The 24,608-nt window shown below is 34.7% G+C and overlaps 2 long non-coding RNA genes across 2 annotated transcripts; both read left to right on the top strand.

Annotated features, from left to right (window-relative positions):
• Nucleotides 1–11,067: 11,067 nt before the first annotated feature.
• LOC126879230 (uncharacterized) lies at nucleotides 11,068–13,179 on the top strand. Its single transcript, XR_007696007.1, has 2 exons — nucleotides 11,068–11,445; nucleotides 12,021–13,179. It is a non-coding gene; the product is annotated as an uncharacterized LOC126879230 (long non-coding RNA).
• A 7,090-nt stretch (nucleotides 13,180–20,269) lies between these two features.
• On the top strand, nucleotides 20,270–23,424 carry LOC126879231 (uncharacterized). Its single transcript, XR_007696008.1, has 2 exons — nucleotides 20,270–21,689; nucleotides 22,266–23,424. It is a non-coding gene; the product is annotated as an uncharacterized LOC126879231 (long non-coding RNA).
• Nucleotides 23,425–24,608: the final 1,184 nt, after the last annotated feature.

Genomic DNA, 24,608 nt, shown 5'->3' with positions numbered 1-24,608 from the left:
GTCAGGAAAAATATAAAAATGTAATGTCAGTCAAGTTCAAGTAAAAGTTTTTGTAGGTATTGTCCTGTAATTGAGAATGAATAAATTATAATTGTTGATATATTATAAGACGTTTGTAGAAAAAATATTGTATGATATACGTGTTAAAATTACATTTTTAAGGCACTTATGTGAATTGCAGAATTCGCTTCGCTCATTCTGCAAACCTTCACATGCGTGCCTTAAAATTGTAGTTTTAACACTTATATCATAAATAACTATTAATTTGTTTTCATATTAACGTAACCGTTTTGGTCCTAAATACACTGACCAAATATCTATCAAAAATTCACGATTCATCAACTCGCCATCCCTTTTTCGGCTACAGTCTCCAAAACAAGATGAAAAGGTAAAAAAACGCCCACCCCTTTTCATCAAATGTTTCAATAAGGCTTGCTAATCACTTAATTCCGATGGATCCGCCAGACATCAAATGGAAATATTCCAAAATCAAGTAGAATCCTCACAGATCAAGGCCGAAAGGGCCGTAGACGTACGGAGATTTGAGTGAAGGGTGCAAATTCGTGTCCAGCTTTGCGAGCGGCCCTCTCGTCCTCTGCTTCGGGTGGAATGTCTGCAAAATGAAAGAGGGTGAAAATCCGACATGATCTTAGAGCTACTAGTAGTGCTTGTTTCTATCGACAACGGTGAACGAGGGTAGAATATGTAGATAATTATATGTGAGATGTCTGAGGACATTCGACGCAAGACTTCATACGATTTGTATATAAAATTTATTTATTTTCTTATATGAATGATTTTATGACTTTGAAAAATACCAAAGTAATAATAGTGCTTATAGTCTAAGATTCAAATCTAGATCGACCTTCACCCATCGGCTTTCCGGATGAAACATTTTTTTTATTAAATTTCATACATAGACAAATAATATTTCTAGCATGGGTTGCGTATCAAAATCGTGTCATAGCTATCCTTAAGGGGGGGGGGGGCGTAGCGGCTGAAATCAATATTTCAAGCACATTTTTTTTGAGAGTATGGTAGAATTCATATTCAGTAGCATATTCAGTACAATTTATAGATCATTAAAAAAAATTCAAGGAAAAATATGAATTTTGCGGTGGACACTCGCAAAGCAATGAATTTTGCGGTAGACATCAGAACTCATCATTGGCTCATGGTAAACAAAAAATATTTTATTAGCTCATGGGTTTCTCGAGGTAACGCTGTCGAGTTTTTTAGTTTTATCCAGTTTTGACTTTTTAGTATCACTCAGAAGTCAAAACAATGAATTTTTTTGCAAAAAAGTGTGAAAATCAACATATTTATTATTGTTAAACAAAAAATAAGCATAAAACAAAAAATATCTCGACAGCGTTACCTGAAGGAATGTCTAAAGAAAATATATACAAAATTCCAGGTGGGTTGGTCAAGTAGTTTTTGAGTTACAATGTCTACAGCCTTTGAAAAAAGCAGTTTTGAGGAAAACGCGTGTAAAGCAGTGGCGACGCGTGACTTTTTCTAAAGTATTACCAAACCAGATGTAAAAAAATCTTATTTAAAAAAAATTATTTTGAACCTCCCAAATATAAGTTTTTGTTTCAATCCTGTGGCATAAAATTAAACAAATCACTATTCCCAAATTATATGTATGTAATTATGTATATGTAACAGGTATAACAATAAATAATAAACAAACTAAACACATTATTCTACCATAAAATTAACATAAAAAAATGAACAAGTAGGAAAAATAATAGATTTTGAAAACTATTGTTTATATTTTAATTCTTCCATTTTCAATAATATCGTTTTTTTTTCTTCAAAATTATATATACAAAAAATATACAAGGAGAATAACTTTTCAAGTAGTTGATCAATTACGCAACACGTAGCAACACTCTTCCATGTTTAAATGCACGCACACTGTATCACTGTAATTTGTAATAGGTACTAAACTAATGTTACCAATCCTCAAAATGGTTACAATACTGATATACACAGCGTGCCCGCGCTCCGTCTCTAACAGAGCAGTCGCTCCTTCAAAATTTTCAGAAACGAGCTAGTCCCGAGCGACAGCGAGGTTTCTCCTACGTTACCACTGCCAGTATTGGTAACAGCATATAATAACGTGCAATGGATTCACATATCTCGCCAATATTTTCGTGCTTCTAGTTCGCTATTTACTGAATTAGGTACTATTAACAAATATTTCTGTTGGTAAAAAATATAAATGGAATTATTTCATAACAGTCATAAAATATTTATTGCAAGATTTTTAACTGTTACCAATGGTAACAGTGGTTACATGGACGCTTCGCCAGTGGTGTAAAGTATTGTCAACTTTTATTTTCAATTCCTTTTTTGTCTGTCAAATCGTAAAGCGATGCACATCGGAATATGTTTTTGAATCGCGGAGTAATTTAAAAAAGAGAATGAGAACAACTGTTGACCCTTTTTCACTCCGTTCAAACGCGCTGACACGAACTTGCTGCAAAGCGAGTCGAAGATAGAGAGGTAGGGTAGGGATATTATAGTGTTGAATATCCCTTAGCTGAATTAGCACAATAGCACTGCCATTAGCTGAAGATCGTAAACAACTCGCCAATGTAATTGCCAACGTTTGGAGAAAGCATGGCACCGAAATAAGAGGAGAAAGTGAGAAGAGAACAAGCTTGTTTTGATGTTGATGGGCACATCCGATTTGAAGACGAATCTAAATTTGCCATAGCCAGCCTATTTAAAGGCTTTTTAAAGAAAACATAATCAATTATCTACTCTTCCCTTAAATATCAAATTATAATCTGGCTCTGATGCTATTTTCTTATGGTATTTTTTATTTTATTTAGCGTATGGACTTTCACAGTACGATAAATACACAAATATAATATATTATTCAAACACTAAAATATAATGAATGAATCTAAATATTAATGTCCAATTTACATAGCCATTCAATTGCTTCTGGGGAGCATTCCACAATGTCCCGGAGGTTTCCACGGTAGGCACGATTTAGGCAGTCTGAAACACAATGACTTATGGTCTGTCTAGGTGATCCACAATCGCACTATGGACTTTCCGCACGACCCCATTTGAACAGAGAATCAGCACATTTACCATGTCCGGTACATATGCGATTAAGCCTCGCCCAGGTGGACCGGGGCAGACCCGATCCGATGAAACCCTGGGTTGGGGTGGATTTTTGAATATAGTCTGCTGCTATTGTTGGCATCCATCTTGTGGACCTGTATATCATAGGAATCACCAATTGTTCGGGCAGATCTGATTGGAGGATTTCTAGACCTCAGTCGCTGGTGCTCTTTTGAGATTCTGGCATGTCTTGATGGATTGGTAATTGTATGTTGGCTACAATTTGCTGATACTCTCTCACTAATGCTGCTATACGGCGTAGATCTGGTGGAGCAATATTGCTTAAAGTAGGCAGCCATCTCACTGGGGTTCATTTTATTGTTCCAGTGATTATTCTCATGCTTTGATTAAGTTGGACATCGATTTTGTTTGTATGTGCAACATTTAGCCATACTGGTGCATAATATTCTGCCACTGAAAAAACCAAAGCTAGAGCAGAGGTCCGAAGAATATCTGCATAAGCACCTTAAGTTGTTCCAGCAAGTTTTGTTATTATATTTGTTTCTTATTCTCAGTTTAACGGCTGCGTTTGTAAGATGGCTTTTGAAGGTGAGTGTTCTATCAAGTGTGACGCCTAGATATTTGGGGTTGTTGTTATGTTTAATAGCTGCATCATTTAGAGTTACATTGAGAGTATCGCCCGCAAGTTGATTCGACAGGTGAAAGAGACAGGTTTCAGTTTTGCTTGTGTTCTTACGTTCTCGCTGGACGTAAGCGCCAGTTCTTAAAGTCGTTACTTAGTGTAGTTATGTCCTCGTTTAGAGCTCGTTCTCCAGCTTCCTTACTATTATCTTGGAAGCCAATGGCCAGGCCGACTGCATAAGCAAATTTTCTCGATTTTGTTTCAGGTACATCTGCCGTATAAAGGTTAAATAATAAAGGAGCTAGCACTGAGCCTTGAGGTAAGCCGTTGTTGTTTTCTAACGTTACTTCGGGCATCATTTATATATACCTGAAACAGTCTGTTAGTTAGTAGATTGTTTATCAGCTGTCAAGTTTTGAGACAGAGTATGATTTTCATCAACTTATAAATAAGGCCCTCTCTCCACACAGTGTCATAGGCAGCCGTAAGGTCTATAAATGTTATGGCAGATTTTTCAAGTCTTTCAAAGCCAGCATCGATGAATGTAGTTAAGGACAGCACTTGGTCACAGCAGCTTCGTAAATCCAGCTTGCTCAATTAGTACAGCGTCCTCAATGTAACTTATAACAGCAACTGAGTAAGGAGATAGGCCAGTAACTTTCAGGCAGCTTGTTGTCTTTGCCAGGATTCTGGATTGCGATAATTTTTATTCTTTTGAATTCTGGGGGTAGCATAGCTGTAGTCACAATGTCGCTAAATAATTTTTTGAGCCATTGTCTTGTTTTTGTACCAGTGTGGACTATAAACTACGGATATATTCCATCGAAACCAGCTGCTTTTCCAGTTTTGGTTTGGTTAAGCGCTTCGTTTATTTCATCCAATGAGAAGGCACGTGAGTATTCTGATGTTGCGGGGGTATTTGCTTTAAGTTGTTTAAGTTTTTACCGTCGATGTATGAGTTTTCTCAGATGGAGCTCGAGAGTTCTCAATTATTCTATTGGCTATCTTATTTGGCTCAATTGTTGATTTGTTTAAGTGTTGTGCTCTGCTTGCTTCGCCCAGTTTGCGGATCAGTCCCCATGCCTTCCGACTGGAACGGGAGAAATCAATATGTTTTACGGTAGACTTCCATTTATTAAGTCTAGTTGAATCCAGTGACTTGAGTAAGTTGTCACCAATTTCGGGATCTTCTGATTTCAAAAATTCGTCATATAGTTTTTGGCTTTCTTTCGTCCATGGAAGGTATCCTCCGTCCATTCTTATGGTATCTTTTACCTTAACTATTATATTTTTTGGGAATAAACTCAAGCCACTTTTCTTCTTAAAATCAGTCAGCGTCGAATTAAAAATAAATGTTTGTTTATTTTTAGATGATCTAACATTATTATCGACAAGTAAGAAAGAGCTAACAAAATTAATGAGCAATATAATAAAACAAGCCAAACCTTTTGGTCTTCTCATAAATAAGGAAAAGACAAAATACATGATAATGGGAGAAACAGATAAAGAAAATGAAGACAATTTCACATTGGAGATAGAAGGAGAAAATGTATGCGCATTTAAAAGAGTTTCAGAATTTACATACCTGGGTGTAAAAGTAGATGAAAAGGGACATGGGGAAGGGGAAATAAAAGCAAGAATAGCAAAAGCAAACAAAAAGTATGGAGCATTGCGTCCATTAATGAAATCCAAAGATGTGTCAAGAAAAACAAAAATAAGAATCTACAAAACAGTTATCAGACCTACAGCTACATATGCATGTGAAACATGGGTGCTTAAAAAATCAGAAATAGACCTTTTAGAAAGATGGGAGAGGAAAATACAACGAGCAATATATGGAGGCGTGAAAATAGACGGTCAATGGAGAAGAAGAAATAATAAGGAACTTGAAGAACTATATAATGAACCAAAAATAACGACGGCAATCAAAGCACAGAGAATCCGATACTTAGGACACATAGAAAGAATGGGAAAGGCGAGAATGCCAAAAATGGTTCTATTACGTAAGCCAATACAAAAAAGAAGAATAGGAAGACCAAGAAGGAGATGGAAGGACAGCGTATATGAAGACTTAAAACAAAGTAATATTGTAAACTGGAAAGAAAAAGCTTTGGACAGAAAACAATGGAAGGAAGTGGTGAAGAAATGTATGGAAAGACTATAATGTTAAGTGTAGTATTAAGTGTTTTATACAAACAAATGTAATATTGTATATATTATAGTAGTATAGGATATAGCATTATATATAAATATGTAATAGTAATTGTAAGGAAAAATTAATTCTTTCAGCCCTAGGCCTTCACGGCCTGTTGAGCTTAATAAATAAATAAATTATTTTAAGACGAATATCATCCTTTTTGACGCAAAACACCGGACTATATATCTTCCCCCATCGACACGAATCAATAAAACCCACAAAAAACTGCAGTTCTCGCCAAAAAATCGCTAACGACTCCGCATCAATGCATTTTTCATTGTTCAGATTGGTATTTATCCACAAAATTAAATAGTTCCAAACAAAAATACAACCGACATCATTGTTACGCGTACATACGTATCAAAATATGTTCATCAACTAAAACTGCATAAATATGCAGATTTTTCAGAAACAACAAAAAAAGGATACAAGTGCAATGCTCGCTTTTGCATACGGTACAATCGTGGACAAAAGCATTTTGATTTACAGCTTAAGTTTTCATTGTTTGTATTTGAATATCTGTGATATTTGTTATTTGGTTCAGAATATTTACCATTTTTTTTTTAATTTTTCCGACAATAATTTTGAGTGTATTGTAGCCTACCTCTCCGTACTTAGTGACACTTTTGTCCTAGTTTCATTATCCTTTAGGCTAAGATGTTAGCTAAGATAAGCACTTCAGCGAGAAGTTCTAAAGTCTTCTTCTTCTTCTTTTTGTATAGACATGACTGTCTGTTTTTTCAATGTGCCTCTAGTAAGTTGTCGTTCCATCGTTTTCGTGGTCTTCCCACTGATCATCTTCCTATTGGGGAACCGTCTCTCGCTGTCCTGACTACCATATTTGTTGTCATTCGGCTTATGTGGTCATTCCATTCTATTCTTCTGTTTCTTACCCAGTTATTAATGTTACACACCTTGCATCTCCGTCATATATCTGTACTTCTAGCTATGTCCCATAGAGTCTTACCATCGATTTTTCTAAGGGTTTTCATCTCCGATGTTTCGAGCAATCTTTTTTCCTCTCTGTGTCGGGTCATGTTTCTGCCGCGTATGTCATTATTGGTCTGATGACTGTTTTGTAAATTCTGCCTTTCATTTCTTTTCCGATATTTCTATTTCTCCATATTGTGTCATTCAGGCAACCTGCGGCTCTGTTTGCTCTATTCACTTGATCTTCCACTTCTGTTTCGAGCCTTCCGTAGCTAGATAGTGTGATGCCTAGGTATTTAAACTCCATCACTTGTTCTATTATCTGACCTTCCAGCTCCAATTTACATCTTATTGGATCTGCTGTTATAACCATGCATTTTGTCTTTTTTGAGGAAATTAACATGTTAAATTTTCTGGCGATTGTGTTGAATTGGCGCAGCATACGCTGTAAATCATCTTCACTTTGAGATATTAGTATTTCATCGTCCGCATAGCAGATTATTTTAACCCTTAACTGGTCCGGTACTGTAGCAGTAGCGTAACTGGTCCGGCGTCGTCTGCGAAACTACTGTTTTCAAGAAAGCCAAACAACACTCAAAAATAATTTTTTTATATAAATAAATGTTACAAACATACCTTGATATGTTTATATAAAAGTGAACGTATTAGATTTGGGCGTTACTTAGGTTAAGAAAAAAATATTAAAATAAAACTGAAATCCGCACAAATATTTGTGAAAAAGTACATAGTTTTGTAAAGTAAATAAAAAATTATAAAAAACAACATGAAAAACAAAATGTATTGCTAGGATAGATGTTCAAACTGCAAACTAAACAAAAAACTAGGTAAAATAAAAATCGATCAAAAATGTTTGTTTCCAGCATCAGTCAAACTTTACCTATTTTATATGCAATTTTTACATAGGTAGTGGTTTTGTACATCCCAAACAAACAGGCTTTTTGCAACGCCAGCACAGGTATTTTGTCATCCTGCGCTTTCTACAAGGTAATAAACTGCAAATCTTGCGTTTTTCTAAAATAAGAACATCCTCTTGTTCTTCTTGAACTCCAAGTATGAACACAAAAAAGTGACACCAACGGTCCGGCGTCGTCTGAGAAACTACTCTCAACCTAACTGTTGCGATAACTTTTTAGAAACTGAGAGAAACTTGTTTCAAATACACCCACTTGTCAAGCTCCAATAGTTTAAGGATTAGATAGAACGACTTGCCTGTGGGCGGTGCCAATTTCCAACAAAAAATAATCAAAATTATTGAATCGTCTGTCAGACGACGCCGGACCAGTTAAGGGTTAAGTTGTTTTTCTCCCATTTGGTATCCTTTTTTAGTTCTTACTTTTTTATTATTTCGTCCATTATCAGGTTGAACAATAAAGGACTCAAGGAATCCCTCTGTCTTATCCCATTGCCGGCTTCAATTGGGTCAGTTAGTTCATCTTCCACTTTTACTTTTATTGTGTTGTTCTGGTAGATGTTTTCTATCGTTTTAATTATTCCCAGAGGTACTCTCTCGAGTATAACAAGTGGATAACGTCCTTTAATGTGACCCTGTCAAATGCTTTCTTAAGGTCCACGAAACCTACATATGCCGGTTTGTTGTATTCCAACGATTTCTCTTGAACTTGCCTCATTATAAATATAGCGTCAGTGCATGACCTTCAAGACCTAAAACCTTGTTTTCTACAAGTTCTCTTCTCTTCTCTTTAGAAGTTCTAAAGTAGTAAAGAAAAATATGCCAATGATTTAAAATTTAATATCTGTAGTGAAAGTCACATTCAGATGGCAGTGTACGGATATGCGATAACAATGTTGCCAATTCTACTGCCATTGTAAATTTTGCTACTTTTTTAAAATAAGCAGGGCCAAACTAAAAAAAAGTTCACAAAAGTGTAGTATTTTTCCATTTTACATTCATGAAATATTTTCCAAATTATAATTATTTTATAGGAGCTGGCCCATCACGTACGATTAAAAACTTTGACAACATTTTAGTTATTTTTGCCATATAGAAAGCACAGGCGTATCTCTGTAACGCTGCCATCTGAATGTGAACTTCAGTATAAAATGGGAGTGTATAAACCAGGTTGCTGGATACAATATGAGTATATGAGTACTCTTACCTGTAATGCAGGAATGTCTCAAACACTTACGTTTTAAAAAGCTATCCAAAGCCACTAACAATTTATTATGGGAAAAATACAAATTGATCAAACTTACCAGAAAATAAAGTGAAATGAAATGAACTCAAACAAAATCCTAGAGCTACAATATTACTTAGTTACTAAGTCTTTGAAATGTTTGTGCGCACTATTATCTATTCACGTCACTGTCGGGCAGATCCTGAATGTCAAGTTGTGAATAGGTGGCAACTTTGGGTGCTAAGGCTACCATGATAACTATGCGAAAACTCCTGAACAATTGTTCCGATGGGTGAGTTGTCGGAATTTAATTGAAATAAATGTAATAAAAATAAATAAACAACGAACGGTATTAATATTCTATTTATTGTGTGTAAACAAGCAGTGCGTTGTTGACCTACATAATATCGACGCTCGAAGGGTGTGCCTTATGCAGACGCTGGTAGAAAACTGACCGGCTCCAAGCGAACCCCCAACTGTTATGTCAAATGATCTGCGGTTTCTTAGATAAAACAAAGACAGCCATAAAGCGACAAGCTTTATGGATTTCAAGAATTTTTGACATTAGGAGGCTGGGACATCGTAATCAATTAAGAAATGTTTCTTTGAAAGAAACATTAATCTTATACAATCTGTTCAACGTTTCGTTTAACATCTGCCCTGTATTTACATGTGAATTTTGTCATTTCGTTTTGCGAAAGGTTATTAAAAAATAAGAATTAATATTAGCAGAAAATAGTAATTACAGCGTAATGCTATACAATTTACACAAAAACGACCCAAAACTTGGTATTAATTGCTATTATACAAAAGCGGGCCAATCTTTGACAAATTGAAAAGCACGTGAAGCAAATGTACAGTGTACATTAAAATCTTTGACGGATTTTTGAGAACCAACAACAGAGATGTTGCATGGTCAACGTCTCAGAACAGATCCAGACGAGCCACTCTACAGCGCTACTGAGTGGATCCACAGAGTGGCTTAAACAGACGATTTTGTAGCGCCAATGATTTTGTAACGGACGTCACTAATAGTAGCGAAGATCGGTGAAAGTGGCTGGCCATTGTATTGTATTGAGCAGATGCCTTAAAAATAGTAACTTACTACCTACCTTCAAAAGTTTATAATCAAAGATATCTGCATGAAAGACATCTCACAAAAAACGACATTTTATATAATTATATAATATCTGTGGCTTGGTTCTAAAAGGGCCAATGTCAAATTTTTGTTTTTTTGTACAGCTTTCTTTTGAATTTAATATTGACCAAACAAAATGCAAATAATTGACTCTGGCCCTTTTACCATTAAGCCACATTATGTGACTTGGTGGTAAAATGGCCAATTTCAATTTTTTACATTTTGTTTGGTCAATAGTCAATATTAAATTCAAAAGAGAGCTGTACAAAAGAACAAAAATTTGACATTGGCCCTTTTAGAACCAAGCAACAGATATTATGTTGTACAAAGTAGTATATATTTTTATTTCATAATATTTAGTCACTAACGTTGAATGAATGTTATAATATGTTCCGTAATATTTTTTTACAAAAGCTTTTATAAAAAAATATTTGGAGCTTATTTTACTTTTTATTAAAAAGAAGATTTATATTCACAGATATAACAGGTGCTTTGCTTTTTTTCTTCAATATTCGTTTAGTACATAAAAAGCCATTGTTTTGTTCTTAAGGACCCCGATTTATGTATTTTTTATTCTACGGCTTATTTAAAAAAGTTTCAACCAATATACATTAAAATTTATTAGGAAACCATACTTTTTAGGACCGTTGTAGCTCAATTTATAAGACTTTGTGGAACTTCCCACGCGGTCTTTTGCTTATAAATATTTCCTTTAACACTTATCAAGTTTGTTTTTTTGGTCAGACATTACTTTGTAACTTCTTTTTCTTTCATTAAACATGTATATATAGGTACTAAGTGGTCAGATAATATATCGTCTCGTCTTAACTTAATACAACGTTTCCAGCTATAATTTAGGGGGCCAAATCAATGGAATTAGTTCGATAAGAAACCAATCAGAAGCTCAATTTGTGACGTTCCATCACTTATTTAATTAATTATTAATGGGAACACCTTATTTAATTATTGTCAAAAGTATTTTCTTAGAATATTAAAAACCAGTTCGTACAAAATTCCCTTGGTGACGTCATACTGGGTGTATGGTGGTCACATTGATATTTCTTGAGGTTGGTACTGAACACCGGCCGCTAGCTGTCACGAAGCCGGAACGGTGAAGAGGGAAGCATTGGTCTTGGGAGTGTCAATAAGAATGGCGGCGTGAGTTTTCTAATTATATAATTAAAATAAGTTATTTCCAGTTGCATAGTTCCATTATTGTTGTTGCAAGTTATAGAAAGTTGAGTGAATTAAAGTGACGGAATAATGAAACTGTAAGAAAAAGGATCTCACACCGGTATGTTTTTTATAATAGTTTTTTCAATATGGTGTCATAATTGTGGCAATTATAATATTATTCTCATTATGGATTGAATTTAAATTAAGTCATCGATTGGCTTTTATGTAGAATGTTGCAGTGTCTATCATGTATCCAGAAAAGATCTTTAATAACATTCTTAATATGGGGTTATGTTCATAAAAATTTCCAGTTATGAAAACCTATTGCCAATTATATCATTACTTCTTGAAACCTGCTAAATTTTACTTCATAGACTTCATAATTCTTTTCCCATATCTAATATGTTCATATATTTTCACAGTACCTATTTCTTTATACCATACATGTACAACTTCTTTTGAAAAAAACCTATTATTGTAAGTTTTCTTGTCTATTCGAATCAAGGCCATAGTTGTTAAAAGTCTGATCACAACCTATGGTTAAAATGTCAAGGTAGATAGGTTTTTTTTGGGTCAGTGAAAGGTCGGTTTTTTGTAGTTCTTTTCTAAAAACCTTTCCTCATTAACTTCTCTCTTTTACTTCTTTTTCTGACATGTTTTATTAGGAATAAACTGGGAATATTTTGTTTTTAGCCATTCGGGAGAAATCTATTATTACCGCTGGTAAACCCTCTCTAACACCGAGAGCAGACACTTCCAAGATTCAGTCAACCAGGGAACAAGTCTAAGGATACAGTCCCATTTGTTTTGTTTTGGTTCATCATCCTGCATCCTCCGAGGGACAGGTTCATTAGCTATTGGGCAGTTGCACCACTTCGGTGTTAACTTCGTACCACGGATTTGGTACCACACACCAAGGATCAGTGTTGGAACGCGTGAAAAGGGGTTTGTTTTGGGGGACAATTATTCATACTAGTTAAAGACTTATACTGTTTTTTTTTGTAATATTCAGGATATTTAAGTTAGATACACATAAGTTCATAATTTAATTACACATAAATATTTTTTTTCTTTCTCTACAAATTTAAGTACATTTTAGTTATAATAACCATGCCTAACAGTTAGTACTGTTCCCCCAAATTTATATAATTCTTGGTAGAAGTTTCGAGCTCGAAGATTCTCCCCATACATGTTCTTTCCCCTTGGTTCGTATTAATTTTAGACTTGTTTTCTCAGTTAATTTAAAAATAATATTAGTTCAATTCACCTAAATTTAAAATCATTCAACTTATTTCATAATTTTTCAATTTGTATTAGATTTTTGTAAATATTATTTAACGTTAACTATTAATTTTTTTTATATTATATTTGAATAAATCCCTAGTACCCATCCCCTCAGGAAGGTACTAGTTTTACTTGCGATTATTATTTAGAACCACTAGTCAGAAAAGGATCTTTTGTATCCAGTACTAAGTTGGTTCATTTAGGGACTTGTTACCCGTCAACACATTGAGAGTTGTAAAATATATATTATTTACATTAGGTATTTTCCTTATTCTATTATCAGGTAGTATTCAATTAGGGTGTACGTATTAAAATCGTACAAGTGTTATTTGGTGAAGGGTTCATACTAATCTAGGTGTAAGTTGTACTTTCTGTATTAGAGGTACCCTTATTCAGATTTTCTAACCTTATTAAGATTATTCTTAGATCACATTTGTGTGATAATTTTTTAATTGACTTTCACTAGTATCATTTTTTTGTCATGTTAGAGTCACAGACTAGTTACTTGTCTTAACTCGGAGATTGTGAACATCTAGTAGTTAAATTTAATAAATATATATTTATTGTGCATATTTTTTTTTCTCATATTACTCCTCTATATTTGTACATTTAATACACTTTTATTACAAATCTAATATACTCTATAGCAGCGTAGAATACCTGGAAGAGGGTTAACCCAGTTATCCTTCTTCTGGCGCCCAAAAATTTATTCTATTTTCATTATATTATTATATTTACTCTATTTTGTGAACATTGTCTTAATATCTTCTTTTCTAGCCATCATTGTCATTTCCTTTAATTTATTGTCCAGCCAGAAATAGCCGTGCAAATTGGCCGAATCCTTCCTTGAGTGTAAAGTGGCCATTCTCTTGCATATTGAGCTAGCTATTCAAGTTACATCTATCTATTCATAATTTTCATCTTCAGTCCTATATCAATTCTATACTCTTCGTCTTGGCACCTTTCCATACAAGTACTACTGCAAAGTAGTATTTTAGACTTCAGCTTCTTCAACGCAGAAGCCACATTGTTGTTCCTTTGGCTACATTAAGTAGATCTTCTTATTCCTACTTCTGTTGGAGTTTATCACTCTCTGTGCATTCACTCCAACAGAAAATCTCCTTCTATCTGGTTACAATCGGCTTCCCAACGTGGTGGCCTTATTTTTGGTCTGAGACAGTATTTATTTAGGTCAATTCTTCTCTTTTTATCTCAAGTTTCTTTGTTATTTTCGTTTGGTATCTCTATACACATCTTGTTACTTATTTATTTTAATTTTAATTTCTGATACATATCAGGTATTCTTATACGCTGTTTTGATTTTTGTTTATATTTTGGGACCTCATTATAGTATAGGTTTGTGCAACTTACATTCTGGGTTAAATTTGAATTTTTTATTGGGAACTTATATTTAATATTGCTATTAATAATATAATTCATATAAGGTAATTTTTATTCCTTCAGCCAATAGTGGTATAGTTGGAGGTACAACTAAGCATTGATTATTATTATATATATTTTTTCCAAAGTGGTGGTAAGTTACATATAAATAAAAATTTACTTCCAGTATTTAGGTAGTAGGTTTACTTGAGTATACATTATTTATTGGATTATTTATCCATTTATTTGATCTTATATATTTATTTGATCTTATATATTTATTTGATTATATACTTCATTATATATATTTTTTTTTTTTGCTGGCCATTTTGATTTTGTTGGTGTGTTGCGAATATTTTCTCGGTATATATATTTTGCGTGCAAACTTAGGTATCTTTCATACTTCTGTTCTTTGGACTACTTGTCAATAATTTTGCTCTCATCATGTGTGCTTTTAAAGCTGAACATCTTCTGGTGGATGAACTGGATTATGAATTAAAGATTAGGGACATAATGCCAGAGGAGTCGACAACTGTCGATAAAAAACGCAATCTTCTGAGAGGTGCTTTGAAACAAGAAGCTGGCAATAGGAGTTTTCTCCAAATATCAGCTGTATCCATCCCTTTTGAGGAACAACAGAAAGGAATCTCTGAAACATTGGACAGCTTGTCTAAAAAAATCGAAAAATTTAGGGGAACTGTAAAGGATACAGAGTATGCGCGATTAACATCTCGTCTAGGCCATATTTCTGCCCGTGTACACTTGTTACACTGTCCTACCGAAGAACAGGAACCTTTCAAGAAATCTGTTTCTCTTAGAATATTAACACTAGAGGGTGAACTTGATTCTAGAGTTAACCCCATAGCTACCTCTACTCCTAATGCTCCAGTCAATGTATCTAGTTTCACTTACTCCAAACCTGTGCAAGTACACAAATGGGGTATTTCATTTTCAGGTGAAAAACAGCACACTGATGTGATGTCATTTTTGGAAAGGGTTGAATGTCTTCGAGTATCTAGAGGTGTTTCTGAAGAGGATTTGTTTGCTGCATCTGCTGAACTGTTCACCGGGACAGCTTTTACCTGGTTTAGGAATAATAGGGGTAATTTTTCTTGTTGGTCTGATCTGATTAAAAAGTTGAAGTCAGATTTTCTTCCGTACTCGTTCCAGGACGACCTACTAGATCAAATTAAGAATCATAAGCAGAAACCTGGGGAATCTGTTACTATGTTTATTAATACTATATTAGGTATGTGTAGTCGTTTAGACACTCCTTTGTCAGATTTAGCTAAAATTAAAATCATCCTTAAATGTCTATTACCCTTTTATCATCAACAATTAGCTCTTATGGACATTCAGAACATTGATGACCTTACTATAAAGTGCAAACGTTTGGAGGAAACTTTATCCTGGTCTTCTCAACCTCCATCCACATCTCGATCCTATTCTAACTCTTCTTCTCAGCCAACTTCCTTTAGGCAACGTTCTTGGCCAAATAAGGGCCATGATCATAATGTTTCGGTTGTTAGTTCTCTTGTCTGTTGGAATTGTGATCAGCCAGGTCATCCGTTTTACAATTGTGGGATTCCTCAAAGTCGTATTTTCTGCCATGGTTGTGGCCGAGAGAACACCCTTAAAAGGAATTGTTCTAAGTGTTCGGGAAACGAGACGTCGGAGGTCCGTCCCCTGAACGTTTCTCCGTCCAACACCCAATCAGGGAATCCAACCCCATCGTCAAACGAAACTGCTGGACCAAGCACATCCAGCAACCCAAACCCATCTTCACGAAAAGGGAAAGGGGTGTCGTTCAAGAAAACAGCACACACCACAAAACAAAATTAAACCAGAAATTAATTTCTATAGATGATACGTTAGATTCGCTTGATTCAAATGATCACAGATGTTCATTTACAAATTCTTCTTTGATTGGTAGTGTTCAACGTAACAATAATAATTGTGATAGTGATGTAGTTCCATTATCTATATTAGATTCTAGTTTTGTTAATGATGATGATACGTCTAGGTTAGTTCCCTATAACGGTTCTAGACAACCAAATACTTTATATCTAGATATTAATTCTTTATTAGTTAGGAAACAAAATGATAATAGGCCATATCTCCCTATTCAAATTCTAGGACAATCGTGTTTAGCTTTGCTAGATAGTGGCTCTAATATTTCCTTGATAGGGGCACATTCATTAAATTTATTGAAAAATTCTAGTATTCCCATTATGCCCATTTCATCTTTGCAAGTATCTACTGCAGATGGTACAGTTCAGTCCATTACGGGCAAACTCCAAATTGAAATCACAGTGGCCGATTTATGTAGAGAAATTACATTCTATGTTATTCCTTCCGTGCAGAATTCTATAATTCTAGGTATGGACTTTTTCAATGCTTTCAATAGCACCTTAAGTTGTTCTGATTTTTCTTTTTCCATATCTGAATTTAATTTATCTACCCTTAGTGCTATTCATGATTTTGCTAGTTTATCAAGCTCCGAACAAAGGCAATTAGAGAGTATGATCTCTAAATTCACTACTCTTTCTTCAAAAGACAAACTAGGTCGTACGTCGTTAATATCTCACACTATCGAAGTGGGAAATCCCACTCCTTTTAGGTTGTATCAGTATCCCATACCTCAAGCCTGGCAGGCAGATTTAGAAAAAGAAGTAGATTCGATGCTTGCTTTAAATATCATAGAACATTCAACGTCGTCCTATTGTTCCCCACTCTGGTTAACGAAGAAGAAGGATGGATCCTTCAGGATCTGCTTTGATGGTCGAAAACTAAACAGTATCACAACGAACAGGGATGCTTATCCTATCCCCAGAATAGATGTGATTTTGAGCAAACTTCAGAATGCCAAATACATCTCTTCTATTGATTTGTCTAAGGCCTTCTTACAGATCCCACTGAGTGAAGAGAGCAAGAAGTATACTGCTTTTGCTGTCAGTGGTAAAGGATTATTCCAGTTTGTCACCATGCCTTTCGGTCTTGTTTCTGCTCCTCAGACAATGTGTCGTCTGATGGATTTAGTCATTGGTCCACAGTTAGAGCCCTATGTTTTCTATTATTTGGACGATATTTTGGTTGTCACTCCCGATTTTTCCCTTCATATGGAAATTTTAGATAAGTTATTTTTACGTCTTAAGGAAGCTAATCTGACGATCAATTTGGATAAATGTCAGTTTTGTCGTCCTAGTCTTAAGTTCTTGGGTTATGTTGTTGATAACCAGGGGCTAAGGACTGATCCTGAGAAAATAGTAGCTATTAAAAATTTTCCCATACCTAAGACCACCACCCAAGTCCGTAGGATATTGGGAATGTGTGGCTATTATCGTCGGTTTGTACCGTCATACTCTACCTTGTTGTCTCCTCTTACTGATCTTTTGAAGAACAGGAAAAAGGGACAGACCATTACTTGGACTCCTGAGGCCGATGAAGCTTTTAGGCGCGTTAAAGATGCTTTAACGAGCGCTCCGGTCATGATGTCACCTAATTTTGATGAGCATTTTTATCTGATGACAGATTGCTCTAATACTGCTTCTGGTGGCGTATTATTTCAGTTGAAGGATGGCTCTGAACACCCAATAGCTTACACTAGTAAGAAGTTGAATAAGGCCCAGAAAAACTATTCAACCACAGAGAAAGAACTCTTAGCTATCATCCATGGGTTAGAAGCGTTTCGTTATTATTTGGAAGGTCGTAATTTCACTATAATTACGGACCATAGTTCCTTGGTATGGCTTCATAGTATGAAAAACCCTTCTCAGAGACTTTCTCGATGGATATGTAAACTGGCTGCCTATTCATATAAGATTGTCCATAGAAAGGCAAACGGGGTCGTGGTTGCAGATGCTCTTTCACGTGTCCATGATATTAATGTCCTAGATCTGTCTTCTTTAACCCCTGATGTGTGGTATCAGAATATGATTGATAGGGTTACTCAAGACCCACAAAAATATCCTGATTTTAAGGTAGAGAATAATGTTCTGTACAAACACACCTTTAGTCCGATAGAGTCCTTATCCAACATGTCGGAGTGGAAAATAGTTGTGCCTACGCCAAATAGGGAAAATATTCTGCATATGTTTCATGATGAAGTTACAGCTGGTCATTTTGGGTTTTATAAGACATATCACCGCATTGCTGAATTATATTATTGGCCTGGCATGCGGAAGTCTATTAAAAGGTACATTTCTAAATGCATGGTTTGTGCTACTTGTAAACCAAGTAACCTACCACAAGCTGGACTTATGGGTTCCTTCAGAAACATCAATTTTCCTTGGCAGATGATCTCAATGGATCTCATTGGACCGTACCCTCGGAGCTACAAGGGTAATACCTATTGCCTGGTAGTTGTGGATTATTTCACTAAATTTCCTTTGGTTTGTCCTCTTCGTCAGGCCACAACTCCAGCAATTTTAAAATATTTGGAGGAACAAGTCTTTCTGGTGTATGGTGTTCCCCAAATTGTGTCGTGTGACAATGGTCCTCAGTTTGTATCAAAGGCCTTTAAAGATCTTTTAGCTAAATATAAGGTTCAAAAGACCTTTTACAATGCTGCCTACCATCCACAAGCAAATCATACTGAGAGAGTAAATCGCAGTATTGTCACAGCTCTAAGGTCCTATACCTACCCGGATCACCGAGCTTGGGATCAATATATCCATTCCATAGCTCAGGCCATAAGGACTTCTGTCCATGAAGTGACCCAGTGCTCCCCAGCATATCTGAATTTTGGTAGGAATGTTGCGTTATCAGGTGATTATTTTGGATTAATTTCAGACAATTCCGAAAACCTTCCTCAAATATCTGAGAAACTTCATCGCTTAGATGATCTCCAGACGTTACCTCATATTTTCTCAGACATTAGGAAGAAGTTAAAATCTTCTTACCTAAGGAACCAGCAGCACTATAATTTGAGGAAACGAGATCTGCGATTCTTTGTTGGTGATCGAGTCTTAAAGCGCAATTTTGTCAAATCCAGTAAGGGTGATGCCATTTCTGCAAAGTTGTGCCAGAAATATGTTCCGTGTACTGTATTAAGGGTAGTATCTCCTTTGATTTATGAATTAAAGGACAATTCGACTAATAAGCGAATTGGTCAATTTCATGTAAAGGATTTACTGCCTGACAATACCATGGACGATGCTGATTCAACTTCATCGGAAGAAGATTAGCTTAACAGGGTTGTTGAGCTAATCCCTTCCTGTGGTTGCCTTTAGCTCGTTTTAATTATGGATTAGAATTAGGTTTAATTTTTTAATCACTCGATAGTGCAAGTCCATAGTTCAATTTTCATCCTTCGGCATGGTTTAATGACTTCTCACTTCTTAAGTACTAGGTACCGAAGAATTATTCTGTAATACCGCTTATACGAGTTTATCATTTTTTTTGTATTATGAGTTGCAGTTTAATCATTAGGGATCAATACTCTTCAGTATTAATCCAGGCAGTAGTATTACCAAGTTTGATAACCTCCACTTGTATTTTCGGTTTGCTTACTCAACCTCTTACAATAAAAGAGCTGTTGATTATTATATATTTAGATATTTGGATATGTAGGCTCATATTAGTACTCTCGCTGAATATAGATGGAACTATGTTACACTACCATATCTTAGATTATGTGTTATATTTTGGATATTTGATTACCTACTTATTATTTTTTTTATATATTATTTTTATATAATGTTATTGGATTTGCCATATTGGAAAGATGTGGTTTTTAATTTGTTATTGGGTTACGCTATTGACATTTGTCACGGATATGTTAGATACTTTACAATAATTCAGGTCTTTATTTTCTCCACAGTATAATTTTGGAATGAGTTTGGAATTTTGGTTTATAGATGAATGCTTGAGTCTTTCATATTTCTTCTTATGAACTAGTCTGTTAATGCTCAAAGTGGGTGAATACGTGGGTTCGAAATTCAGCAACTGATCACTGCTATCCGATTTCGTAATCCATGTCTTTCATGATTGAGTTTGCGGATGTTTATGCATGATAATATTTCCGGTCGGGAAATGGTGCGCAACATTTCCTAGCCGTTCTTGTGTAATTAGTCCAAATATTCCAGACATATTTTCACACGATAATAGGGAAGTTTAGTTTGCTTATTTTATGTCTCTTATTTCATAGTATATTGATGCTTTGACTATCCATATACGTAGAGTCGTAATGTTAGTGATTAACCCATCGGGACAAATTATTGATTTTCTTTTTAGTAGATTCCCCTTCTTTCCTTAGGCATTAGTTGTTGCTTAGATTCAGGAATATTTCCTGGATAATCCTATGTATGTTCAAATGAATATACAGTCTTATAAAAAAAATTGGGAGTTTGTTCCCGTCATATTTTGTAGTTGCCATAGAGTCATAGAACTTATAAGTTCATCCTTTATTTCTATTATTTAGTTCAGATAGGCTCACATTACCGGATGAGGGTAGATGTAGAGCTAATTTAGTTTATTTACTTAGTATTAGTGAGAATTGGTCCATAAACCTTCCTGATCGTTCTTCTTTGGATATGCTTTTGTGAATCTGGTGTCCTTTGATAGTCCGATTTTGGATGAAGTGTCCGATTCTTCACTTATTTATTTATATGATTTAGTATTGATGTGAATTGGTCCATAAATCTTCCTGGTCGTTCTTCATTGGATATGATTTTGCGAATCTGGTGTCCATTGATAGTCTGACTTTGGATTGAGTGTCCGATTCCCCATTTATTTTGGTTAATGTGTTTTGGATTCCTTTGGTATGTTTACTATTTGTATTATTCGGTATTGGTGAGAATTGTTCCATAAATCTTCCTGATTGTTCTTCTCTGGATATGCCATTACGAATCTGGTGTCCATTGTTGGTCCAATTTTGGATTGAGTGTTCGATTCTTCACTAATTTTCTTGATTTATTTGGTAACTTTAGTATATTTACTTGCGTTATTGTACGATTTGGCTCACACCTTTGCCTGGTTGTTCGTCCTTGGATATACCCATTATAAATCTGATGTCCATGGATAGTTCAACTTTGGATTTGCTGCCAATTCGACACTTATTTGTCATTATAAATTTAGTCTCATATTTAGTTTGTGTGTCTTTTACGGCAAAACCTCAGTCGCTTTTAATAGGACTTCGGGTGATCTTCTGCAATTCAGGTTATTTGCTGCAGTGCTTTCCCTTGATCCTTAGTTGTGGTTATTTGTAATCTTGCGAATCAACGATAAATAATACACTACTACTACTTTAGTTTAATATTTAGAGCATAAAAAAAAATTTGGATTAAATTTTTTTTTCTTCCAGTAGGAGGGGAATGTGACGTTCCATCACTTATTTAATTAATTATTAATGGGAACACCTTATTTAATTATTGTCAAAAGTATTTTCTTAGAATATTAAAAACCAGTTCGTACAAAATTCCCTTGGTGACGTCATACTGGGTGTATGGTGGTCACATTGATATTTCTTGAGGTTGGTACTGAACACCGGCCGCTAGCTGTCACGAAGCCGGAACGGTGAAGAGGGAAGCATTGGTCTTGGGAGTGTCAATAAGAATGGCGGCGTGAGTTTTCTAATTATATAATTAAAATAAGTTATTTCCAGTTGCATAGTTCCATTATTGTTGTTGCAAGTTATAGAAAGTTGAGTGAATTAAAGTGACGGAATAATGAAACTGTAAGAAAAAGGATCTCACACCGGTATGTTTTTTATAATAGTTTTTTCAATATGGTGTCATAATTGTGGCAATTATAATATTATTCTCATTATGGATTGAATTTAAATTAAGTCATCGATTGGCTTTTATGTAGAATGTTGCAGTGTCTATCATGTATCCAGAAAAGATCTTTAATAACATTCTTAATATGGGGTTATGTTCATAAAAATTTCCAGTTATGAAAACCTATTGCCAATTATATCATTACTTCTTGAAACCTGCTAAATTTTACTTCATAGACTTCATAATTCTTTTCCCATATCTAATATGTTCATATATTTTCACAGTACCTATTTCTTTATACCATACATGTACAACTTCTTTTGAAAAAAACCTATTATTGTAAGTTTTCTTGTCTATTCGAATCAAGGCCATAGTTGTTAAAAGTCTGATCACAACCTATGGTTAAAATGTCAAGGTAGATAGGTTTTTTTTTGGGTCAGTGAAAGGTCGGTTTTTTGTAGTTCTTTTCTAAAAACCTTTCCTCATTAACTTCTCTCTTTTACTTCTTTTTCTGACATGTTTTATTAGGAATAAACTGGGAATATTTTGTTTTTAGCCATTCGGGAGAAATCTATTATTACCGCTGGTAAACCCTCTCTAACACCGAGAGCAGACACTTCCAAGATTCAGTCAACCAGGGAACAAGTCTAAGGATACAGTCCCATTTGTTTTGTTTTGGTTCATCATCCTGCATCCTCCGAGGGACAGGTTCATTAGCTATTGGGCAGTTGCACCACTTCGGTGTTAACTTCGTACCACGGATTTGGTACCACACACCAAGGATCAGTGTTGGAACGCGTGAAAAGGGGTTTGTTTTGGGGGACAATTATTCATACTAGTTAAAGACTTATACTGTTTTTTTTTGTAATATTCAGGATATTTAAGTTAGATACACATAAGTTCATAATTTAATTACACATAAATATTTTTTTTCTTTCTCTACAAATTTAAGTACATTTTAGTTATAATAACCATGCCTAACAGTTAGTACTGTTCCCCCAAATTTATATAATTCTTGGTAGAAGTTTCGAGCTCGAAGATTCTCCCCATACATGTTCTTTCCCCTTGGTTCGTATTAATTTTAGACTTGTTTTCTCAGTTAATTTAAAAATAATATTAGTTCAATTCACCTAAATTTAAAATCATTCAACTTATTTCATAATTTTTCAATTTGTATTAGATTTTTGTAAATATTATTTAACGTTAACTATTAATTTTTTTTATATTATATTTGAATAAATCCCTAGTACCCATCCCCTCAGGAAGGTACTAGTTTTACTTGCGATTATTATTTAGAACCACTAGTCAGAAAAGGATCTTTTGTATCCAGTACTAAGTTGGTTCATTTAGGGACTTGTTACCCGTCAACACATTGAGAGTTGTAAAATATATATTATTTACATTAGGTATTTTCCTTATTCTATTATCAGGTAGTATTCAATTAGGGTGTACGTATTAAAATCGTACAAGTGTTATTTGGTGAAGGGTTCATACTAATCTAGGTGTAAGTTGTACTTTCTGTATTAGAGGTACCCTTATTCAGATTTTCTAACCTTATTAAGATTATTCTTAGATCACATTTGTGTGATAATTTTTTAATTGACTTTCACTAGTATCATTTTTTTGTCATGTTAGAGTCACAGACTAGTTACTTGTCTTAACTCGGAGATTGTGAACATCTAGTAGTTAAATTTAATAAATATATATTTATTGTGCATATTTTTTTTTCTCATATTACTCCTCTATATTTGTACATTTAATACACTTTTATTACAAATCTAATATACTCTATAGCAGCGTAGAATACCTGGAAGAGGGTTAACCCAGTTATCCTTCTTCTGGCGCCCAAAAATTTATTCTATTTTCATTATATTATTATATTTACTCTATTTTGTGAACATTGTCTTAATATCTTCTTTTCTAGCCATCATTGTCATTTCCTTTAATTTATTGTCCAGCCAGAAATAGCCGTGCAAATTGGCCGAATCCTTCCTTGAGTGTAAAGTGGCCATTCTCTTGCATATTGAGCTAGCTATTCAAGTTACATCTATCTATTCATAATTTTCATCTTCAGTCCTATATCAATTCTATACTCTTCGTCTTGGCACCTTTCCATACAAGTACTACTGCAAAGTAGTATTTTAGACTTCAGCTTCTTCAACGCAGAAGCCACATTGTTGTTCCTTTGGCTACATTAAGTAGATCTTCTTATTCCTACTTCTGTTGGAGTTTATCACTCTCTGTGCATTCACTCCAACAGAAAATCTCCTTCTATCTGGTTACAAATTCATAAATTTTTCCTATTTTCATAATACGGCTCCTCACTTCTTACCGGGGCCCACTTAACCCTCCCGGCGGCACTGCTTGTAAGTTATAGAATATATACAAATATAAAAAATACTGTTTTTTTATTCCGAGTGTACTTTGTGGTGGTGATAACCCATCCAATTTGACGTCCCGTTAATAATACTTTGTGCATCGTTTAACAGAAACAATTGAAAAATTCATTGAAAATCACTGTCGATAATATGCACCATACATTCGGTAATTTTTCATTTTAATTCGTGATTGATTGAAGTGTTGTAGTTTTTTTGTATCGCGGACACAAATACCGAAAATGATGTAAATGTAAAATAAATAATAGTAGGGGGAATCTGGAAAGGGACGTTCTGAAACTAGCGGGTTCAATATTTGACCAATAACGTCATAAATGATTTCATAATTATTAATGTTAATGTTAACTACCGAGTAAACGTGGAGTACGACAAGGTTGTGTTTTATCACTAACCCTTTTTAATCTGTACTCTGAAGAAATCTTTAGGGAGGCTTTGGATGACAGACAAGAGGGAGTAAGGCTAGACGGAGAAGTAATCAACAATATTAGATACGCTGACGATAC

Source organism: Diabrotica virgifera, chromosome 1 (genome assembly GCF_917563875.1).
Source record: "Diabrotica virgifera virgifera chromosome 1, PGI_DIABVI_V3a".
Taxonomy (NCBI): Eukaryota; Metazoa; Arthropoda; class Insecta; order Coleoptera; family Chrysomelidae; genus Diabrotica; species Diabrotica virgifera.
The sequence above is the reverse complement of the archived record's forward strand: the minus strand, read 5'-3'. Positions and strand labels throughout refer to the sequence as shown.